Genomic DNA, 22863 nt, shown 5'->3' with positions numbered 1-22863 from the left:
TACAAATAGTGCTGCTAAAGATGCTTGGTACGAGGCTGGCTTATCGTATGTGGGAAAAAATTGAGTGGAGTTGTCCGCTGGCAATTTTAATGTCATTTGATAAATGTTGGGGAAGAGAGAGAGATAGAGAGTAAACAACCGGTTCCTCAAATGAAAAATGTGGCTTAGTGTTTGCGTTTTTGAGAACTCGCCTTTTTTGGTACAACGCTCAATCCTGGCTGGGATATTCTGGTCCTCGGCAATATTTTTGTGGGATAACGAGACTATTCCAAGATAACTTTGTAATACACCTTTGAATAACAACGGTCCTGATCATCAGTAATGTTGTTCTTCCCATCGGACAATGCCAACAAACAATGATCAGAAATGTTAGCAAAAAATAAGAATTTACAGCATCAGTGCATTACATTACATAAATCTACGTTGTGAATCTACTAGATAAGTTGGTAAAATGGTGATGGTTACATGAATTTGAATAGTACACTATAATATATCTAACGATCTGTCGAAATTTCGCAAATAAAAAACAATTATTACTTTGTAGGGTACACTATAATTGTTGCATCTGATAAAAATGGGAAAGCATATCAAATCTCCCATATTCTGGGATAGATCCAACAATGTATGCAACAAACTATTTGAAACAATGTAGGGTATTAGTAGAACCCTTTAATTTGTAGCATCCTTAACTATGTATGTGTTAATTACAGTAACCACCTGCAACCAGTTCGATGCAAGATGGTGTACATTATTAGTCGCGGCGGTAATTTAATTATGATTTTTTTTCTTCACCTGGCGATACACTTATTACCACCCACACAATGTTCTAGACAAGGACAATACCGAAGAGGAGGCGATGGAGTAAATCTCATTTTTTCATTTTCCAGCGTGACGTGACAACGGTTTGACTCACTAAAAACGGTTTTTTTTCCTCGTTATCATGTATAAATCACACGATTTCCAAACGGTAAACTAGAAGAATCTTCAGTTGGAAAATATTTTGCAGTTGAATTCGTTTGTTGCCAGCCCAATCTCCACGAAGCGTTGTCGCGTCACACAATTAATAAAATGTATTTAATAAGAATTTCACCGTATTGTATCAAGCGATATACTATTTTTTATGTTTTTTTTATTACTCTGAATACTTCTTAGTCTCCTCTGAGATCTACCCTTCCCCTTCCAAAAGTCCATCCTATAGGGGAAGGTGGTCCTGAACCTACCCTCCTTTGTATCTCAGGAACGATGCTTCCTACTGAATTTTCAATAGTGTCAAATGAAAGGTGTCATAACGCGGACAATTTTTGTTTGTTTTTGTTTTGTTTTGTTTTCATTCCTTCAAAAACAGAGAAGAAATATATTCGACCTGTGTGCAAAATGAGTTCTATGTTCTTTTAAGATACATTGCGAAGCAAGGCAATTTTGATGGTTTATAGTATGTTCATCAAAATAAGCTATATAAATTGAATCTACCGTTACCTGTAATACACGGTATGTTATTTGGGAATAGTCGGGGTGATCCTAAACCGGCCTCCAGTTTTTATATCGTAATTGTTTAACACGTTCACTCTAGCGCTTACCATCAATGGCTAGCACAATCCTGGTTCATCGAGTGGCGCTCACTACAGGGGGAACGCATTTGATTTTACTATCAGAAACTTTAGATAAACTCTTTGTATGCATCCGCGCACATACCTGGGCAAGGGCGTTTATGTTTGCGTGTTGAAGATGACTTTGACTTTGACGTTGACTTTGATCGTTGATGTTTGCGTGTGCAATTGTATGTGCACTTTCTTTGTATAACTCCACACACGTCGCTCTAAGGCTATGTTCTTTCCACTCAAACATTATCTCCCTCTCACTTAAATCCTATCTCTCACTATCATACCTTTTTTTTATTCCTCTTCGCGCACCCATGGATATATGCCAACATTACCATTCACGATCGTATTGTGGGATTGCATGCCATTCCCGGTCTTTTATATCCGTTTTGAACGAACCGGAAGTCACCATCCTCGATTCCAAAATGGCATCGGAATACAATATTCGACATCCGCTGGTAAGTCCAGTTCGTATGGGGTTTCCATACAAGTTTCAAGATTATATCTTATATTATGGTATCTACGTTCATATATTGTTGATAAAACAGAAGAAAGATGATTTGTATGATTTGAAACGGAACTGTAATTAATTTAATTAATCATTACTGTTCAACAGTCCGAAACAGCAAAAAGTCAGATGTTGCCACGTCACAAAAGTATTTGACTGACAACAAGCCAATCTAACTATAAAATATTCTCCAACTGATGATTTTTGTTGAAAATTTTCTTAATTTTACTATAACATCGTTTAATTTTGTGTAATTTATTCATGAAAACGCAAAAAAAAGTGTTTGTAGTGAGTCAAAATATTGTTACGTCACACTGGAATGGATCGTATACTTTTCGGGACGTGACAACAACTTCTGGAGACAGTTAATACTCCTCTATTTGTGGACCGATCCCAACCAAATTTTGTGGGTTGTTGACCTTCATTCTTTGCTCGGAGAAACCTAAGTATAAAAATGTTTAAACCTATGTTCATCTGATAAACTAAAAAAATGCTCTATTTTTGTGTTGTGTCAAAATGCCGTTTTCAAACGCTTCAAAATGCCGTCAACGCTTCAAAATGCCAACGCTTCAAAATGCCAACGCTTCAATGGCAATGCCGTCAAATACTTTGAATATTAAATCACAAATTTAATATTGAAAGTATTGCCCATCGGTAGTCACAACTTTTTCCCATCTCTCTGGCTATTCTCGGATCCCTTTGCGGAAATAATCGGCCGGTTTGTCGGCTAAGCACGAATCGATCCAATTTTTGTCTTTTACAAAAATTTTATTGTTGATTGTCCCGTGTCGAAACTATGTGCCCTCGAGGAAGGATGCAACTGCTGTATGCCGAGAATATAAAGTGGAAAATTGTGCACTATCAAAGGAAAAGGACGCTCCTCACACACACACACACACCCACACACAAAGTGAACCGCAAAGTGCATTCCATGGGCTTTATTATGAATGAGCGGAGATTAAGCTGGCGATGGCTAACCGAAAGGGGATACGGATGGGTTTGTTTGGTGTTACAAATAGTGCTGCTAAAGATGCTTGGTACGAGGCTGGCTTATCGTATGTGGGAAAAAATTGAGTGGAGTTGTCCGCTGGCAATTTTAATGTCATTTGATAAATGTTGGGGAAGAGAGAGAGATAGAGAGTAAACAACCGGTTCCTCAAATGAAAAATGTGGCTTAGGGTTTGCGTTTTTGAGAACTCGCCATTTTGGTACAACGCTCAATCCTGGCTGGGATATTCTGGTCTTCGGCAATATTTTTGTGGGATAACGAGACTATTCCAAGATAACTTTGTAATAAAGGGTGTGTCACATCAAATTGCATCACGGAAAAAACGCTGTAGAAATTCGCCCAGTAGACCGATCCTTTTGAAAATTTTAGACAGTAAAATAAAAACTATTAAACAACTTTTGGCATTTTCTTTTTATTCATACTTCGAGCCCAAGCCCGTATGCTCGCACCTTTCTCTTTACCCCGTCCATAAGGTTCTGTACAACGTCAGATTGTAGTTTTTTTTAACAGAAATCCATTTTCTCTTGAAGTCCGCCTCCGATTTGACAACTTTTGGGTTCTTCCGGAGGGCCTGCTTCATAATCGCCCAATATTTCTCTATTGGGCGAAGCTCCGGCGCGTTGGGCGGGTTCATTTCCTTTGGCACGAAGGTGACCCCGTTGGCTTCGTACCACTGCAACACGTCATTTGAATAGTGGCACGAAGCGAGATCCGGCCAGAAGATGGTCGGGCTCTCGTGCTGCTTCAATAGTGGTAGTAAGCGCTTCTGTAGGCACTCCTTAAGGCAAACCTGCCCGTTTACCGTGCCGGTCATCACGAAGGGGGCGCACCGCTTTCCGCAGATCGCTTGCCACACCATGTACTTTTTGGCAAACTTGGATAGTTTCTACTTGCGAATCTCCTCCGGAACGCTGAATTTGTCCTCTGCGGAGAAGAACAACAGGCCCGGCAGCTGACGAAAGTCCGCTTTGACGTAGGTTTCGTCGTCCATTACCAGGCAATGCGGCTTCGTCAGCATTTCGGTGTACAGCTTCCGGGCCCGCGTCTTCCCCACCATGTTTTGCCTTTCGTCGCGGTTAGGAGCCTTCTGAACCTTGTATGTACGCAGGCCCTCTCGCTGCTTGGTCCGCTGGACGAATGAACTTGACAAATTCAGCTTATTGGCGACATCCCGGACCGAACTTCTCGGATCACGTCTAAACTGCTTAACTACGCGCTTGTGATCTTTTTCACTGACGGAGCATCCATTTTTGTCGTTCTTCACCTTCCGGTCGATGGTTAGGTTCTCGAAGTATCGTTTTAGTACTCTGCTGACCGTGGATTGGACGATTCCCAGCATCTTACCGATGTCCCGATGTGACAACTCCGGATTCTCGAAATGAGTGCGCAGGATTAATTCACGACGCTCTTTTTCGTTTGACGACATTTTTACAAATTTACGAAAAATTGACAGTGAAGCTTTGCGGAAATAATCGGCCGGTTTGTCGGCTAAGCACGAATCGATCCAATTTTTGTCTTTTACAAAATTTGAGAAGTGCTGGTCAAGCAGGCCATGTTGCATCTATCGAAAAAAAAGTAGTAATCGGACGGAGCAGTGTCTGGGGAATACAGCGGGTGGGACCTCCCATTTTAGTGTTTCCAAGTATGTTTTGACCGGTTTGGCGACATGCGGCCGAGCATTGTCGTGCTGCAAAATAACTTTATCGTGTCTTTGCCCGTATTGTGGCCGTTTTTCCTGCAGTGCACGGCTAAATCGCATCAATTGTCGTTGGTGGAGGTCCCCCGTAATGGTTTCATTCGGTTATAGCGGCTCATAGTACACCACATCCAGCTGGTCCCACCAAATAGACAGCATAACCTGCTGGCCGTGAATATTCCGCGCGGTCGTCGATGTTGATGCATGGCCGGGGAACCCATACGTTGCTCGACGTTTGTTGGATTATCGTAATGGACCCACTCTTCATCGCCAGTAACGATTCGATGCAAAAAAAACCTTTCTTTTATGCCGTTGGAGCAGCTGCTCGCACGTGAAAAAACGGCGTTCGTCGTCTCGTGGAAACTCGAAGAAACTTACCGGTACACCTAATAGAGTAGTGCGGGGCAAAGGTGCGCATTGGCCATTCTGAAGCAAACGAGCATAAAATTTCGACAACAGTGTAGTCGTTTTATACATTATTACCTCAGCAGCTCACACATATAAAAAAGATACATTTCATGAAAGTGGCAAAAAGTTATGAAGTAAAAAGAGTTTTGCGATGTTTTGATCTATTTTTTTCAGTTTTAGAGATGGCGATTTACTTACCTAAAATAACTGGAAAGTTCGAAACTACACTGTCAAGGAAATCTACATTCTATAGTAGAAGATAGTGCGTATTCGTTTTTGTGAAAAAGTTCTAGAGCTTTTTTTAAAAATTCGATTAGTTCACAAATTGCTTGTGGGGCAAAGGTGCGCAGTGGGGTAAAAGTTCGCACTAGCGTTTTGCTCTGAAAAAAAATTATTAAATGTTTTCAACAAAATTTGTAACGGGACCCACAAGAAGAAAACTGATTGCACTGAAATACACTCCAGAAATGCTCAAATGGCCCGACAGAGGCTTCGGGAGGGAGTCTTGAAGTGTCGGATTGCGGCGGACCTCGGTATTTCTGAATCAGTTCCGAGGAAGAGGCTCATATTAGAAAGTGATTTATGATTTGACTCTTCTTTTATTGACATTTCTACTTCTGCTGGAATGTGTCAGCGAGCACCTAGTGCGGTTCAGAAAGGTACTTACGAGTGAGCAGTCTGATGATCTGCAGGCCACTGGACAAAGTTTTCTATGGTATGACTCTCAAAGATTTACGGCGCATGGTGTTCGATATTTCGGAGGCCAACAACCTTCGGCATGAATTCAATAAAGTTGCAAAACTAGCAGGAAGAGATTGGGCTTCTAGCTTCATGTGGAAACACCGTCTGTCTCTTCGAACCCCACAACAGCGCAACGAAGCAACAGCGCTCCAAGGCAAAGCGTCGGAATCCTCAGAACCGAAATCCAAGATGAGAAATAAAAATAAACAATTGCTTAAAAATAATTCAGAATGAATTTCAAATGTAAAATGTTTGTATTTTCACCATGCATTCATTTAATAACGTTTATGTTTCGTTTATGTTTATGTTTTCATAACGTTGGTTTTTTTTTCAACAATGAGTTTCAAATAAATCAATGAAGGTAACTATGTATTTAGAAACTTGATCTATATAAATAAAAATGATTTGGTGTCCGTTCCTTACGATTTAACTCATGAACGGAGCCACGGATTTAAACAGTCAGTATTAGGATTGATGCGTCATAGTCTGCATCAGGTTTATATGTCAAAAAAGAAATTATATACCGCGAGTATAGATTACGTACATAAAAATAATCTCTGTGGGAACTTGAGTGTTCGAAATGATTTATATCAATATACCAATTATGGGTGGGACGAAGTTCGCTGGGTCAGCTAGTTTATTAATAAAAACGAATTCTGTTTCAAATGTTGGACATTTTCAGATATCTTATATTATCAGATTTCTTCCTCCCAAAAATTTCCATGTGGTATGTTCGACTATAACACCCACTCTTAATCCACCCATAAAAAACCCCAAAACACTCCCTCCTGCCTAATGGACGGTGCCTACACTCTCTAGTAATGATGCTTCTCCCACTTCTGATGATAAAGCATTTAATTTTGGTATAAGTTATCTCAGAAGTTCAATTCAATAAGTGCGCACCTTTGCCCCGTACGGTGGGGGCAAAGGTGCGCATTTGTCTTTTTGTATTAAAAAGGGTATTTATCCAATTACAAACACGAGAAATGCTTGTACTACGTTTCGAAGGTAGTATATATAGTTACAATTTGGTAAACAAACGGAATTTTCTTTGCTTTTTTTTTTCAAGAGTTATTGGACGACAACAGTTAGGTGCGCACCGTTGCCCCTCGTTACTCTACATAGCCCTTAAAAAGCTGATTTGATAATTTTTCTTAACATATACTGTTGGTCACTCGCTGTGAAACTGAGTGAAACTAGAAAATAAATCACTGAGTAAAATAATTCATAACTCTCACTCCATCCAACTGATTATCGATCAGATAGTGCTTGGCATATTCCAATTTTTCAATAGATATTTGTAAAAACATATAATTTTCTATACTGTAACAGTGCATAGAAATACCGAGAAATGGTCGAGATATAAGCGTTCAAAATCTTTCATTTTTCATTACATTCTCACTGTTTAGATTTATATTACACCTTACACCCCCTCTTCAACGAAGTCGTATGTCAAAAAAGCTATTGCTCTGCAACAACTTTTTCAAATTGGCACCGAAATGTCTCACAAACGTTGATTCTAGTGAATGTGACATGACTTTGATAATATTTTTCTATTTTGAACGATAACCGCAGAAAATTTAATAGTTTTCCTGACCTGAATATCCAGCCAAAGCGAGATCATTTTTTTGCTCAATATCCTTTTTGGCCAGGGGATTTTTCATTGAGGATTTTTTTTCCAACTCGAACTGTGGTCGAACAAATAGAAGCACCTTTTTCAAAAGATTTAAAATGTTTGTATGTGTGGGAGCAGACATCTCTTTCTCTCAGACTGAACGGCAGCTTGGGATTGTGCCCAAACGATGTCAACGAAGATCGAACCAAGGCCGGCTAGAATGCATAGCTGTTTTACACTACCACGCTATCCACATAGCCACTGGTTGGTGTTGCATAAATGCGTGATAATATTACACCTCATTATAAAATTAAGTTGGAAAATGTTTACTTAGAGTATAAAGGAGAGCATAAGCGTGAATCTATATCCTACTCGGTATGGGCCGTGTATTTGGCAAACTATGCGTTATCACATCCACGTTTTCTTACTAAGCGCACGTTCATGGGTCCAATCGCAGAACTGTTCATTGATTGATCTTCTAATCTACCCTTTAAAATTAGTGGGTAGATTTTAAGAGGCAATAAATGTTTCTATAGTGGTTTGACACTTCACCTAAAACCGTCATATTTGATTCCTTTTGCCTCATTAGTTCCTGAGTTATACAGAAATTTGTGTTTCATTTGTATAACAGGGTACTTCGTATTTCCCTTCCCCCACGAAGGAAGGAAGGGGCACGATTTTCAACAAGTCTAGTCAGTTTATCTGATTCGCCGACGACGTGGACATAATCGGAGGAACAAATGCGACGGTAGCCGACTTGTACACCCGACTGAAACATGAAGCAGGGCTGATTGGGCTTGGGATCAATGCGTCTAAGACTAAATACATGCTAGCTGGAGGGACTGATCGCAACAGAGTTCTTCTTGGTAGTAGTGTTGTGATCGACGGCGACGAGCTCGAGGTGGTGGAGGAATCTGTTTACCTTGGTTCGTTGATAACACCTGACAACAACAACAGCCGTGGAATTCGAAGACGCATTGTCAATGGAAGTCGTGCCTACTATGGGCTCCGCAAATCCTTGAGGTCCAACAGGCTCCGACCCCGTACGAAGTGTACCATGTACAAATCCCTAATTCGACCGGTTGTTCTCTATGGGCACAAAGCATGGACGATGCTTGAAGAGGACTCACAAGTGCTCGGACTTTTCGAACGCCGAGTGCTCAGAACAATATACGGTGGTGTACAGAGAAACGGAGTATGGAGAAGGAGAATGAACCACGAACTGGCGCAACTCTACGGCGAACCCAGCATCCAGAAAGTCGCCAAGGCTGGACGAATGCGATGGGCAGGGCATGTTACAAGATTGCCGGACAGCAGCCCTGCAAAGGTGGCGTTCGCATCGAATCCGGTAGGAACAAGAAGAAGAGGAGCCCAGCGAGCGAGGTGGTTGGACTAGGTGGAGCAGGACTTGGCAAGAGTCGGTGCAGCCGGGAGTTGGAGAACTGCAGCCATGGACCGGGTTTATTGGAGAACAGTAGTGAATCAGATCTAATCTCAATGGGATGTAGAGTCATAGTAAATAAATGAATAGATAAATAAAGTAAACGAAGGAAGTGAGCTCCGAAATGAAGCTTATTTCACACACCAAGTTCCCAAGTTCCCCAAGAAGAGTCTGCTGTGGCTGATAATCAGCGAGAAGGGGATGTCAAAGCGGCTCTTTTGTAGCTCCGGACTGGCCGTGAACGGGGAAATTTATAGTACAAAAGTGCCTTCCGGAAGTTCGATGTGATATCGAATGAAAGGCAACTTACTTTTGTGCGCCGAAATGGTTGGAGTCGGATGTTATATACCGGTCCGTGGAGGCCGGCTATTGGTAGAAGCCATATTTCAAGGTTTTATCCTCTTTTCTTGAAATATAACATCCACCGAAAGTCGATTTTTTATCCCATCTGTTTTATTTTTATTACTAGGCTCATCTAGCAAATTCAGCTGTAACAGAGCCGAACTTATCGTGTACATTTTTCGTGTACATTTTTTTTATACAACTTTCACAGAAGCCACAGTAGTTCAGGCGTAAAAGTATTCCTGTCTCATCGATACACATTTTTATCTATTACACATTAGCCATTTACGCGTAAGAGTATTCATTCCTATTCTATCGATACACAACACATGTCGCATTTTTCGGCGTAAGAATATTTCTATTGTTCGAAAGTTCACGGTTGGACACAGCGGGACTGTTGATATAAGGCTTCCATTGTTGTGTTTATAAATAGCACCAATTACCGATGCAGCAGATCGATCGTATGTGGAGTGAGAGGCTGGGATCACCATCACATGATGATTGATACATGGACGTAGTAGCTAAAATAACACACAAAGATGGTCAGTTGATGGCCCTGAGTTATGAGCTCATGGTTGTTCGCTTAGTAGCGGACACGCAACCAATTAGGCCACGAATACCCCCTTTTAATTGGTATTTTTTTAAATTTTTTGCTCAAGTTTTTGAAAAATCTTTTGACGTAGGACTACGTCTAACCGGAAGATATAGGGGGTGAAATGGAAATCTAGGCACTGAACAAGTAGGAAAAAATGCAAGATTTGGAACGCTTATAACTCGAGCATTTCTCAATAGATCGCAAAGGTTTTTGCATCAATTGATAGGAAATATATCTACGCATCTATCATAACGAATAACATTTCATTTTTCTTGAGATAAATAATTGAATAATTGTGAAATATCAAGCATTGTACAAATACACTATGTGCCCATTTTTGATTGGTCCATTTTGTGCTCCTCAAATCGTACCGACCAAAACGGGCAACCAGAGCAGCAGCGAAATAGAATGAAGCACGATTGGAAAGGAAAAAGAAAAAAATGAGGGAAACATTGGTCGCAGTCTCACACATGCGTAATTCTCGAGCCAGCCAGTCAGCTTAAAAATCCCCTCTCCGCTGCCGTAACGATCATTCTCATCCGAACCGTACACCACATCGTTTCGCATCACCTCACATCAACAAACCAACACAAGCAGCCATGGTTGGATATGGCAACGGAGGAAAAGTGAAGGGAAAGGCAAAATCCCGCTCGAACCTTGATCTGGAGTTCCCGCTCGTGTTGATCTGGAGTTCCCCGCAAGGGTAGCTAGGTAGCTAGGTGCACCAGTCCACCTAGCCGGCGTTATATAGCTTCGGCCGCCGAAGTGATCGAGTTAGCTGGCAAAGCTGCTCGCGACGATAAGAAAACCTGCATTCGGAACAGAACACATTCGGTTCGGTGGACATCAAGACAACAGGCAGTTGCAGCGAGTGGCAAACGCAATCGCAAAACGGCATCAGGCAGCAGAAGAAAAAAGTTTGTTCTTTATACAAACTGCTTTGGTGGCAAATCCAGAACAAGGCGGCTTCGAGGGCGTTCGAAATGGTTTTTTTCAAAACCACGAGTACTAAGTTTTCTAAATTGGAACCATTCCATAAAACAAGGCGCTTTTCAGGGCCATTAAACCTTCCAAAAAAGAGTTTAGGAAATAAAGTTCAATGCTTTCTAAAACATTATCCAAAATAATAATAAAACACAAATTGATGTTTTCATAATTTGTTTGCCAGGATCTGATGAGTATGTGAATTTGGCAGTTGTTCTGAGCTTATTGATAGTTGCGGACTTTCCTGATTATTCAATTTTCACCAATTCTTATATTGTTTCCAGATTTAAAGTACAGTAATCTACAATTAGTTCGACATTCAGCTAATTGGACGGACATGTAATGCGACTTATTTAGTTGGACATTTTTGTAAACATAGAGATCCAAATTATGACCCCACATTGAAAGTCGACACTGTACCACTGTCATCGCAAATGTTCAATTACAGGTTAAAATTACCTCCAATCCGGCACTGAGTGGTGGTAATGCGACGTGCCATTGAATGTAATTTACTGTAAAATATGTCACAAGCTGGATGGGAAGAAATTTTCCAACTGTGAAAGCTGTGGCGAGTGACAACAAATCGCTAAACAGGAAGGTTTAGCCGAACAAGATGGGGATATCGAGTGATAACAAAACAATAAACTCTTTAGACTTTTTGTGATCCTGAAAAGGACCCTTTTTAGTCTGTATGTGAATCCAACGAGCGAACAAATCGTAATGAATGTATTTTTTTGCCATCACTCCCTTTTAACGCTCATTCGTTCGTCTCGTTGGACCCGCCCCTTTGGCTGAGTCTGCCGATTTGTCTCTATCCTGTGAGTGTGTACCGCTAGAGTATAAAACACGCGGACCCCAAAAAAATATCTTATTTTCTTTCAAACCGTAAACCCGTGTGGTTGTACGGCATCGGCATCGTGTACTCAACAAAGGAGGAAAAGAGAAGGGAAAGGCAAAATCCCGCTCGAACCGTGGTGGTCTGCAATTTCCCGTAGGTGTATCCGCCAATTGCACCGGAAAAGGTTGCTAGGTCGAGCGCGTTAGTACCTGTGTACCAGTCCACCTAGCCGGCGTTATATAGTTTCGGCCGCCGGAGTGATCGAGTTAGCTGGCTTAGGTGCTCGCGACGATAAGAAAACCTGCATTCGGAACAGAACACATTCGGTTCGGCGGACATCAAGACAACAGGCAGTTGCAGCGAATGGCGAGTGGCAAACGCAATCGCAAAACGGCATCAGGTAGCAGAAGAAAAAAGTTTGTTCTTTATACAAACTGCTTTGGCGGCAAATCCAGAACAAGGCGGCATCGAGGGCGTTCGAAATGGTTTTTTTTCAAAACCACGAGTACTAAGTTTTCTAAATTGGAACCATTCCATAAAACAAGGCGCTTTTCAGGGCCATTAAACCTTCCAAAAAAGAGTTTAGGAAATAAAGTTCAATGCTTTCTAAAACATTATCCAAAATAATAATAAAACACAAATTGATGTTTTCATAATTTGTTTGCCAGGATTTGATGAGTATGTGAATTTGGCAGTTGTTCTGAGCTTATTGATAGTTAGGGACTTTCCTGATTATTCAATTTTCACCAATTCTTAAATTGTTTCCAGATTTAAAGTACAGTAATCTATAATTAGTTCGACATTTAGCTAATTGGACGGACATGTAATGCGACTTATTTAGTTGGACATTTTTGTAAACATAGAGATCCAAATTATGACCCCACATTGAAAGTCGACACTGTACCACTGTCATCGCAAATGTTCAATTACAGGTTAAAATTACCTCCAATCCGGCACTGAGTGGTGGTAATGCGACGTGCCATTGAATGTAATTTACTGTAAAATATGTCACAAGCTGGATGGGAAGAAATTTTCCAACTGTGAAAGCTGTGGCGAGTGACAACAAATCGCTAAACAGGAAGGTTTAGCCGAACAAGATGGGGATATCGAGTGATAACAAAACAATAAACTCTTTAGACTTTTTGTGATCCTGAAAAGGACCCTTTTTAGTCTGTATGTGAATCCAACGAGCGAACAAATCGTAATGAATGTATTTTTTTTGCCATCGCTCCCTTTTAACGCTCATTCGTTCGTCTCGTTGGACCCGCCCCTTTGGCTGAGTCTGCCGATTTGTCTCTATCCTGTGAGTGTGTACTGCTAGAGTATAAAAGCTGTCCCCTTTGTATAGTCCTACGTCACTCCGGTTATGTCCCCGACATTACCCACCCGTCTTTTTTTGAAACAACGCTTTTTCCCGAAGCTTGATAATGTTTGGACAGACGACTAATATTGGCGAACCGAAGGAAAATTTTTTTGGGTTTTTTTCGGGCCGCTAAAAATCGTCCTAATCGCAGACAGAACAGATTCCCCAAGTCGATGTCACATCGTCTTTTCAACATTCCGATGGAAAACAATGTGAATTTGAAGCAGAAAGGAAGAAATCCACGAGGCTGCTTTCTTGAATGGTTACAACAAAAGATGCTCCGAAAACACGAAAGGAAAAAAAACACCGCCAAAACGCTACCACCGCAGAAAGAGGAGATTCAGAGGATCAGCCTTCCGTTCTACCCGAAAGTGACAGATGCCATTCAAGGAGTCCTTAAACAACACGGGTTTCAAACAGCCTATAAGAGCGCTCATACACTGAAAGACCTTCTGTGTTCTCTCAGGGATAAGATCCCGCCGGTCGGAAAAGTTCGGTATTTACGAAATTCCGTGTAAATCTTGCCCGGCAGTGTACATTGGCCAAACCCGTCCTAAGCTAAAGGTACGTTTGAGGGAGCATAGAAACGCCGTGGAAAATAAGCGACCCAGCGAATCGAGTGCAGCAGCTCACTTTATGGGGCTCAATCATGAAATTGGCTGGGACAACGCGAGACTCAAAAAGTGGATCAGGAAGGCCTCCCATCTAAATGCATTGGAATTCATGTACATCCACACTGCTGAGCTGCCGCTTATGTATGAGTTTGAAGCTCCGATTACATCGAATTTATTCAACTTGACCAAACAAAACATCCAGTGACTTCATCTTTCTTGACGTGTACTATACCTGTACAAAGTTGTTTCTTTGTGTTGTAATCAGTCGGACATCGTCCCGTAGATGGGCAGTAGAGTGCCAATGAAAATGGCCATCTCGAATTTTCAAAGCGAACTTGATTAAAAATGTTGATTCCTACGAAAAACTACCCTGTGCAAAATATCAGCTCAATCGGACTCAATTTACTAGTGTCGTACAGCGGTCAAAATTTTAGTTTTTTGAAAATCGAAAAATCACCAAAGGAGTAAAGGAAATCGGGGTTTAAAAAAATGATGACAAATCTAAGACAATCTCGACGTTTCATGCAATTCTAAGACATTTGGCATCAAAAATTTTTTTTTGAAAACCCCGATTGGGTGATTTATCGATTTTCAAAAAACTAAAATTTTGAGATCGGCGACAATAGTAAATGAAGTCCGTATGAGTTAATATTTTGCAGGGGATATTTTATCGTGCAAATCAACATTTCTCAGGGAATCCCGTATGAAAAATCGATATGAAGATTTTCATTGGCACCCTAAACCATACGTTTTGCCTCATATTCCAAAAAAACGTTGGGAGTCGTTGTGTCGATTTTTAACAAAAAAAAATTTCAAGATGACAGTAGATCTCGACGTTTCATACAATTTAAAGACATTTGGTATCAACATTTTTTTTTCGAAAATCCCCGTATGATGTGAGGTGCCTCAAGTCACAGTATTTCCAAAGGCGAATGACGCGAGTATAGTTATCTTTAGCTGCATTTTGATGTCTTGTCTTCGTCTGTTATCGACTGGGAACTTTTTGAAAATTCTTTTTACTAATTCAGAATCTGTTCGATTTCTTTGACTCAGATAAGGCTGGAATCGTTATGGCACAAATTATTTTTTCAATCCCCTCACTTCATCAGCTTGTTACTATTCTAATTATGAATATTTTTTCCGTTCAATTTATGTTTGAAGATAGATAAACAAATAGTGATATGATGAACAGTGAAAATATTTTTTGATTTGTTATTTCGGAGCTCGAAAAAACGTCCGAATATCCCCTTAGCATGACGAAGATAATCATTTGCTACGATAACATCGTTTGTTCAATTAATATGCCATCGAGATGTATGTCAAAATCCACATTAAGTGCTTGAACTTCATAAATATTAACCGAGTGAATTTGCGGTTCAAAGAGCACGTACACTTTAAAGATGAAATAAGTTCAATAAGTTCAGAGCTTCGTTAAACTTATGTAACTGAGTCTGTAAAAACGAACGATTTATTTAAAAAACAACTCTCGAGCACACGTTCCTGAAGTCTTCAAACCGCCAATCGCCATATTCTCCAGATATCGTCCATCCCGACTGTTATTTGTTTCGATCTATGGCGCATGACCTGACTGAGCAACACTCTTTTATTCTTACGAAGAGACCAAAAATTCGGTAGTGGGTAACTAGGAAATATCAGCAGTTCTTCAGACGAGGAAATCGTATGCTGTCAGAAAGATGAGACAAGTTCGTGGCTAGTGGATGGAAATACTTTAAAAAGTAAGAACAAAGCTCTCTCAAACCGTAACAAAGCCGCCTCTAAAATCAAGAACTTCAGAATGCGCCATATTAACTGCAGTCACATTCAACATCAGAACGAAAAATTGTATTATATTAGAAAGTCCCAATGAATTTGACTGGTTTTGTCTTGTTTTATCTTTCAAACAAAATAACACTGAAATTTCTACCCACACAATATTAAAAAAAATTGTTGTGAATACATTTTGCTAACACCAACAAATGTACCATTGAAATCTGAACATCGAGCAATTGAGAAAATACATCTTAGAATGTCAAGCGAAAAAATCAAAACAGCCATTGTTTTTATCTCACTTTTTTCAAGCGCCATTCTTTGATTTGAACCTCGAACACGCATCTCGTCTCAAACTATAAATCTCGACGTGGCTATTTTTTCAATTAGACTGTTTACATTTCCGGGAATGAAAAATCTTCCCGCCTCAGAGTTAAATCCCAAATTTAAATTAATGAACGTTAAACATGTTATACAAAGTAAAAACCTCGACGGTGTAATTATAATTCTGATAATTATGAACGATATGATATAACGATCAGTACTCAACTGTCCGCGCAATCCAATTAACGGCAACGTACCTGCTTAATCCTAATTATTTCCGTAATAACTGATCGTCAGACATTAAAAAAACCGTCCATCAGCATCATCTGTGCACTCAAAGTTCTACAACTCTAGCAATTATCGAATTTCACTTAACAATCTGTTCCAATTTCCTTGACACCAATCACACACTTCAATGTTTAATAGCGGGTGCTTCTAGCAGCATGATGTTCTTGGCAGCTGCTTCTGATGCATCTCACACCACCCCTTCAGAACCACCGCAATGCAACCCGTCCAGATCATTAAGCGTGTCACGCCCCATCACTTCTACCGCCTCCATAATACTTCTTCTGCAATCAATCACTTAACACTACATGGCTTATGGTCCACCAGGAAGAAGCACACTGTCGTCGAATTCCGATACTAGAGCTCAGAGGCCTCGGAGTTTGCTTCGCGCCTTAACCCTTTCTCGAAAGGACTCTCCAGTGGAACTAGTTGGAAAACGAATGTGGAAAGCATGGCAAAACCATCTGCGAGCCCATTCCGGTGGAACACGCATACAGATGGGATAAATCGTTGGGAGAAGAGCAGCAGCATCTTCGCGCGAGGAGAAAATAATCGGCTCGGGAGATGGTCGTCGTCTCAGTGGATGAGGATTGCGAGAGAAGGTTACAGTGATGACAGACATTGGGAGAAATTTTCCGGATTGAAAACTGTTTGACTTAGAAATCAATTCAGTTGAAAAAGCTCTGAAAGTGAAATACTGAATTTTTAAAACTCAATGTGTTCATGATTTCAATATTAGGATTTTGACTTATTATAAATTGCTATTATTTTTGGAAGAATGATTCCTATGTATATTGGAAATCCGCAGTGTATTTTGATTTGAATTTATTGACGAACTACATTACATTTACGTTACATTTATTAACTAATTAACTAATTACTACACAGCATTTGAACATTTTTTCAAATACGATAGGCACAACTGGATTGATGGACGATTGACGGTACAGTGGTTTCAAAAAGATCTCCTCTTACAATAAAACTACAGTACAATACCCTATTCTTACCAACATTTAAATTGAACTCCGACAATGCATTGGTAAGCGTGCGCCGAGAAATACCCAATAGAAATCCTCACAGAGTGGATACCGTTCACTGCAATTGAATCCCGCAACATCCTCGCGCACCCTGAAGTGTCTCCGGACTTCCGAAGTAAACAGTGATCTTCTCTTGCACCATGATGTTCAGTGACCAGCTTCATTATGATTAGTTGAGTTTCCTTCCATTGCCAACAAACAAAGTTTTGCTACAGGACGCTTAAATAGCCACTTGATGTCCGCACAGTAACTACACGTACTATACCATCCTTTCCAGGGTGTAGTTCCTCAATGCGACCGTTCTTCCATTGCATTGGTGGATTAATTCCATCCACCATGATTACCAACATTCAAACATTCCTCAGTACGCCATCGTTTCCATAAATCCTGCTATTGCTTTTGCACTAGTTGCCATCGACTTAATCGATTGAGCTGGACCGTGCTATAATCAGGTTCCGGAATACTTTGAAGCGAGTCACCTGTCAGAAAATGAGCCGGAGTCAGTGTTGCCAGATCGGGTGGATCATCTGACATTGGGCTAAGCGGTCGGGAATTTAAACACGCTTCTACCTGGACCAAAAGGGTGCTGAAATTTTCTTGGCAGACCGGATTTTCTCCTAGCACACGTAGTAGATGGAATTTTGCTGAACGTACCGCAGCTTCCCATAATCCACCAAAGTGTGGGGCTGCTGGAGGAATAAAGTGCCATTGCATCCCCTCGTTTACACATTCCTTGGAGATAGCATCATGATGTCGCTGATCCATGAGCAAATCAAACAACTCACGCATTTTGTTCCGTAATCGGAAAAGATGTCCGTGCATCGGCCAGGTCGAGAAATAAACCGTCTCAATGCCTGCAAAAATCGTTCAGTCGACAAATCTGTAACATGCTCCATATGCACTGCCTTCGTACTCATACACACAAACAGCGCTACATAAGTTTTTCTTGCAGGTTTTCGGCGTCCATCGCGGATATATACAGGTCCAAAATAGTCTACCCCGGTTTTCAGGAATGCACGACCTACTGTCACTCTTTCCCATGGCAATTGACCCACTTGTTGTTGGATCTGAATTGGTTTCGCTCTGAAACACCGTTGGTATTGATAGACCACCGTTTTAGCAATATTCCGGCCGCCTGATGGCCAGAAACGTAACCGAACAGCACTTAGCATTGGGCCTGATCACGAACGTCACCTCACGGTGAAAACGAAGTGGATTGTATACAACGTTATTACGACTGTCACCGTATGTGTAGAATTCAGAAGAGTGCATCCGTCGTGACAACTTTGATGAACTCGGTGTTATTATGAATACCACGATACTGTCATGTCACGGAGAAAAACAGGTATATTTGTCACTTGTGTTTCAGATGGTGAAAGCTAGTCACGCGGAATGGAGTATGTTTAATTTAGGATTTATTTAGTTTTTTTGCTAACATTTTGAATCTTGTCTTCCTTTTTAAGAAAGAAAAGATAAACAAATAGCAATTTACCCGCTTGGTGTCATTTTTAGAACGAAATCCTGACGCCTGAAATTCTCTGAACATAAATTTGTTTATTGGGATTCGATAAATGCGCTATGGGATGTAATTGAGGACTAAAAATGTATCTCCCGTAGACCGATTGAAACATAGCGAAAGGTCTAATTTCGATTGTCCTAAATGAATAGAATTTTTTGTTTCTATTTTAAGGATTATACTAACAGAGAGTTGCAACCCCATAAAATGGCAATGGAGGCCACTGGCCCAAAACCGATCATTATGATTGATTATGTATAATATTGATTTGTTGATATTTTGAATATAAAATAATAACTGTAATGTTTTTCCAACATTGCAGAGCTGGTTTTTGTAATTCAAACATTCGCAATTGGTGGACAAGACCCGAATCGGGACGATAGTTACATCGAATAAGGCCATTGATCTTTTGTTTTTACGTAATAGATATTTTCAACGATATTGTTTTGAAGACATACTTAGAATGAAAGAATTTTGAAGTTTCAAATAAGGAAAAATTTAATGTATCATTGCAAAGCTTTTAAATTAATAATTTTTATATTATTCTCTAGTTCTTTTTCCATAACTTTGATATCCGTCTGAAGAAAATCTGAATAACTTTCTGCTTTTGGTAAATTCCTTGAAAGTCATCAGATGTTTCATATGAAAATTATGCTACTGACCAGTTTCTGCATAAATAATTATAACAAACCTCATGTCCCGTAGGACAGAGCTGAGTACAAGAGTATGCGAGATATCGATTATTAAACTCATGATGTCATGCTTTATCTCTAGAGTAATTTATAGAAAGAGGAAATAAAATTACCTTCCCATATGTTGAACAACTACATTATTCAACAGCAACCAAGTATTCCTCCTCATCTTTGATTCAGCGTTTGATTCAGCAACCTAACGCACCAAGCAAATGATTCATGGAATGAGTCCGAATAGTTGGCATTGAAATACCGAATCATCCAGGTATAATCGCAAACTTGCCGTTCAATTAAATGTAATATTACCTCATACACTTATTAATTTTACATACATAACGTTCAAACGTCCGAAATTATGCAACCGACATAACGTTCAAACGCCCGGAATTATGCAACTGACATGTCTCTTAAAAACGGAAATGAACTCTTTCACTTCACGGAGTTTATTTTTACACGCAACTGTCCGTGACAATGATGATAGACAAAAAAATATTAGGCTGTCAAAAAAGTCCTGCGGTATTTTTTTTGTTCATAAAATTAGTTACAATCATCTGTTTTAAGTCAAATATGCGCCGTTTTGTTCATGGACAAAAACAGGTGTTAGTCACTTGGTGCAAGGTCCGGACTATACGGCGGATGCAAAAGAACCTCCCATCCGAGCTCCCGGAGCTTCTGGCGCGTCACCAAAGAAGTGTGTGGCCTGGCGTTGTCCTGATGGAAGACAATGCGGCCTCTGTTTATCAAAGATGGCCTTTTCTTCATGAGTGCTACCTTCAAGCGGTCCAGTTGTTGGCAGTACAGGTCCGAATTGAGCGTTTGGCCATAGGGAAGCAGCTCAAAATAGATTATTCCTTAACAATCCCACCAAACACACAGCAGAACCTTCCTGGCCGTTAATGAGAGCTTGGCCACCGTCTGAGCCGCTTCAGCGGGCTTCGACCACGACCGTTTGCGCTTCACGTTGTCGTAAGTGACCCACTTTTCATCGCCAGTCACCATCCGCTTCAGAAACGGGTCGATTTTGTTGCGATTCAGCAGCGATTCACATGCGTCGATACGGTCAAAGATGTTTTTTTGCGTCAACGTGTGTGGCACCCATACATCGAGCTTCTTTGTGAATCCAAGCTTCTTCAAATGGTTAATAACGGTTTGATGACTTATCCCCAGATCTTGGCCGATGTTACGGCTGCTACTATGCCGGTCTTTCTCGGCTAATTCAGCGATTCAGCGATTCAGCGACAGGCCTTCCGGAGCGTGGCGCATCTTCGACGACCTCTACACCAGAACGAAAACGTTGAAACCATCATTGTGCGGTGGAAATGGAAACTGTATCGGGTCCATAAACTGCACAAATTTTATTGGCAGCTTGAGATGCATTTTTGCCTTTGTCATAGTAGTACTGTAAAATATGTCGGATTTTCTCTTTATTTTGCTCCATATTTGCGACACAATAACTCACGAACGACTTAACCAAACAAAACTGTCAGTGCTATATTATAGCGCGCAAAAATACCTTTCCAACAAGCTTTAGTATGACTCGATACAATGAATACAACTAGAACTACGCGCTTACAACGACACCTCGCGAAAATACCGCAAAAAAAATATATATATATTATATTAGGCTGTCAAAAAAGTCCTTTTTGACAGCCTAATATAATATATATATATATATATATATTTTTGTATTTTTATCTCAAAGCTTTTGAGGATGGCGTGAAATAAACGAAAAAGTACGTTTATCACTAGATCCTATGTTAAACCACATAGGGGTTCAAATAAACCGTCAAAATTTCTTAGTTAATTGGGGCACTTTTTACTCTCTTACTCGGCCAGGCCTTTTGTGCTTTTTTGAGCATTTCGCAAACAAATAACTTCCGTTTTTGAACACGAAACTGAAATTTTGAGCACGAAAACTTCAAGAGCACTAATGGCAGCTAGACACAATGATTTTCACCAGAAAAAAAAATAAAATAAACCCTAGAAATTAGTTAAATTAAAATACCAATTGTGGGCGGGCCGAAATTTACTGTTGAATAAAGTATTAGTTTAGCATAGTTTTTGCTGCGGTGGATGAAAGCAGACAAACGACCACAAAGAGTTAAAGCATGTGTTAGAAATAATTAAAAAATTAAATCCCAACTTGCTCGAATCCAGCAGATCCTAACGGAAGTATTTTAATCCATAACAGCAATCCTGTTTGTACACAAATTCTCACATATCTTTTGCAGAGAACGAGATACTCGCTCTCCTACCACTATGTTTCATCTCGGGAGCGAACCCTTTATTCTTCCGTTTTCTTCTCAACCCTATCTCGGAGCCGGAGCCGGAAAAGCACGTGCCTCCTGTCGTAATCGTAATGTGTGCGGCATCGTTACGGCCGTCATATGTATGCGAAGCGGCAGAGATGGCGGGAAAAGTCCGTGCGCCCTGTAAACCTGTAAAACTTTCGTTCCGTCTTGTCGTAAGTCGGAATAGGAAGACGACGCGACGGAGGCCCACCTAATCTCAACATAACGACACGGTGTATCGAACGATGCGCACTGCCACAACATCTTCTGGGAGTTGTGCTTCCAGGCCGCGTGGTCCATCGGCAGCATCATCAGTCGGGATCTCCAGCGAGTGAAGAACTGTTGGTTTCGCCGCCAACAGAAGAACCATTTCGTTTTGCGGTAAATGTGACACGGAGGCGGTATTTTCCGGTGCGTGTATGCTCAACGAGACAAAGTTGAAACAAAACGAAACGGGGTTGTTTTTGTGGCTGCCGAGTGTGGTGTTATTTCACGTGGTTTTAGTGGTTTAGACGTTATGATTGAAACTATGAACCAACTTTGAGCGATGTGATTCGTAGTAAGATGATTAGTGCCGTATTCTACTCCAGTTATTCGAGCGGAATGATAAAAGAAGATGTGAGTGTTTTTTGTAAGTAGAACTTCGACCACAATAACTAGAAAATTTTCGCTTATCTTCGGCACTATGAAGATTTTAATGAAACGTGGTTTTGCGAACAATTTTCATTGATTTCATAGTTCACTCAAATTTACCGTCATGTTAGAAATCTACTAATTTTCAAATAAGTGTGTATTGTATAACATATTGATTATAACATATCTACAAGTCTGTTGCTAACTTTAACACCCATGTTACTTAAATGCAAAATGACATCATACGGCAAAATTGGTTACAGAATAGTACCCTCACAAAGTGATGATGGTGGTGATGATGCTATGATGGCCAAAATGTGTACAACAAGATTACCAAGTGTTACCAAATTGGTGTTTCAAAGTGTTTGTCCATTTTTGTGTCTTGTAGAATTATTCATTCTCATTTTTTTCCATTTTTTCCAGTTTTCGGATTGGTTGTAAAAATAGATATATTGCTCAAATTATGATCGAAGTTTCTATATGAATTTATATTTTAACTCTTTGAAACACATGTTCAGTAAATACTTATTTGAAGTTCACGAAAAAAAAATCATGTTCATCTTTCA

At 40.3% G+C, this 22863-nt stretch overlaps 1 protein-coding gene across 2 annotated transcripts in view; it reads left to right on the top strand.

Annotated features, from left to right (window-relative positions):
- Positions 1-21735: 21735 nt before the first annotated feature.
- The window catches only part of LOC129764150 (gamma-aminobutyric acid receptor subunit alpha-6), a 71335-nt gene continuing 70207 nt past the window's right edge, over positions 21736-22863 (top strand). The window contains exon 1 of one of the 2 annotated variants that reach the window (XM_055762984.1): positions 21736-22295. The gene's annotated coding sequence lies outside the window, so the exon portion shown is untranslated. The remainder of the gene's footprint in view (positions 22296-22863) is intronic. The other variant, XM_055762975.1, reaches the window with a different exon arrangement.

This window comes from Toxorhynchites rutilus, chromosome 1 (assembly GCF_029784135.1).
Source record: "Toxorhynchites rutilus septentrionalis strain SRP chromosome 1, ASM2978413v1, whole genome shotgun sequence".
NCBI lineage: Eukaryota > Metazoa > Arthropoda > Insecta > Diptera > Culicidae > Toxorhynchites > Toxorhynchites rutilus.
Note: the sequence above shows the minus strand (reverse complement) of the source record. Positions and strands in the feature narration are given on the sequence as shown.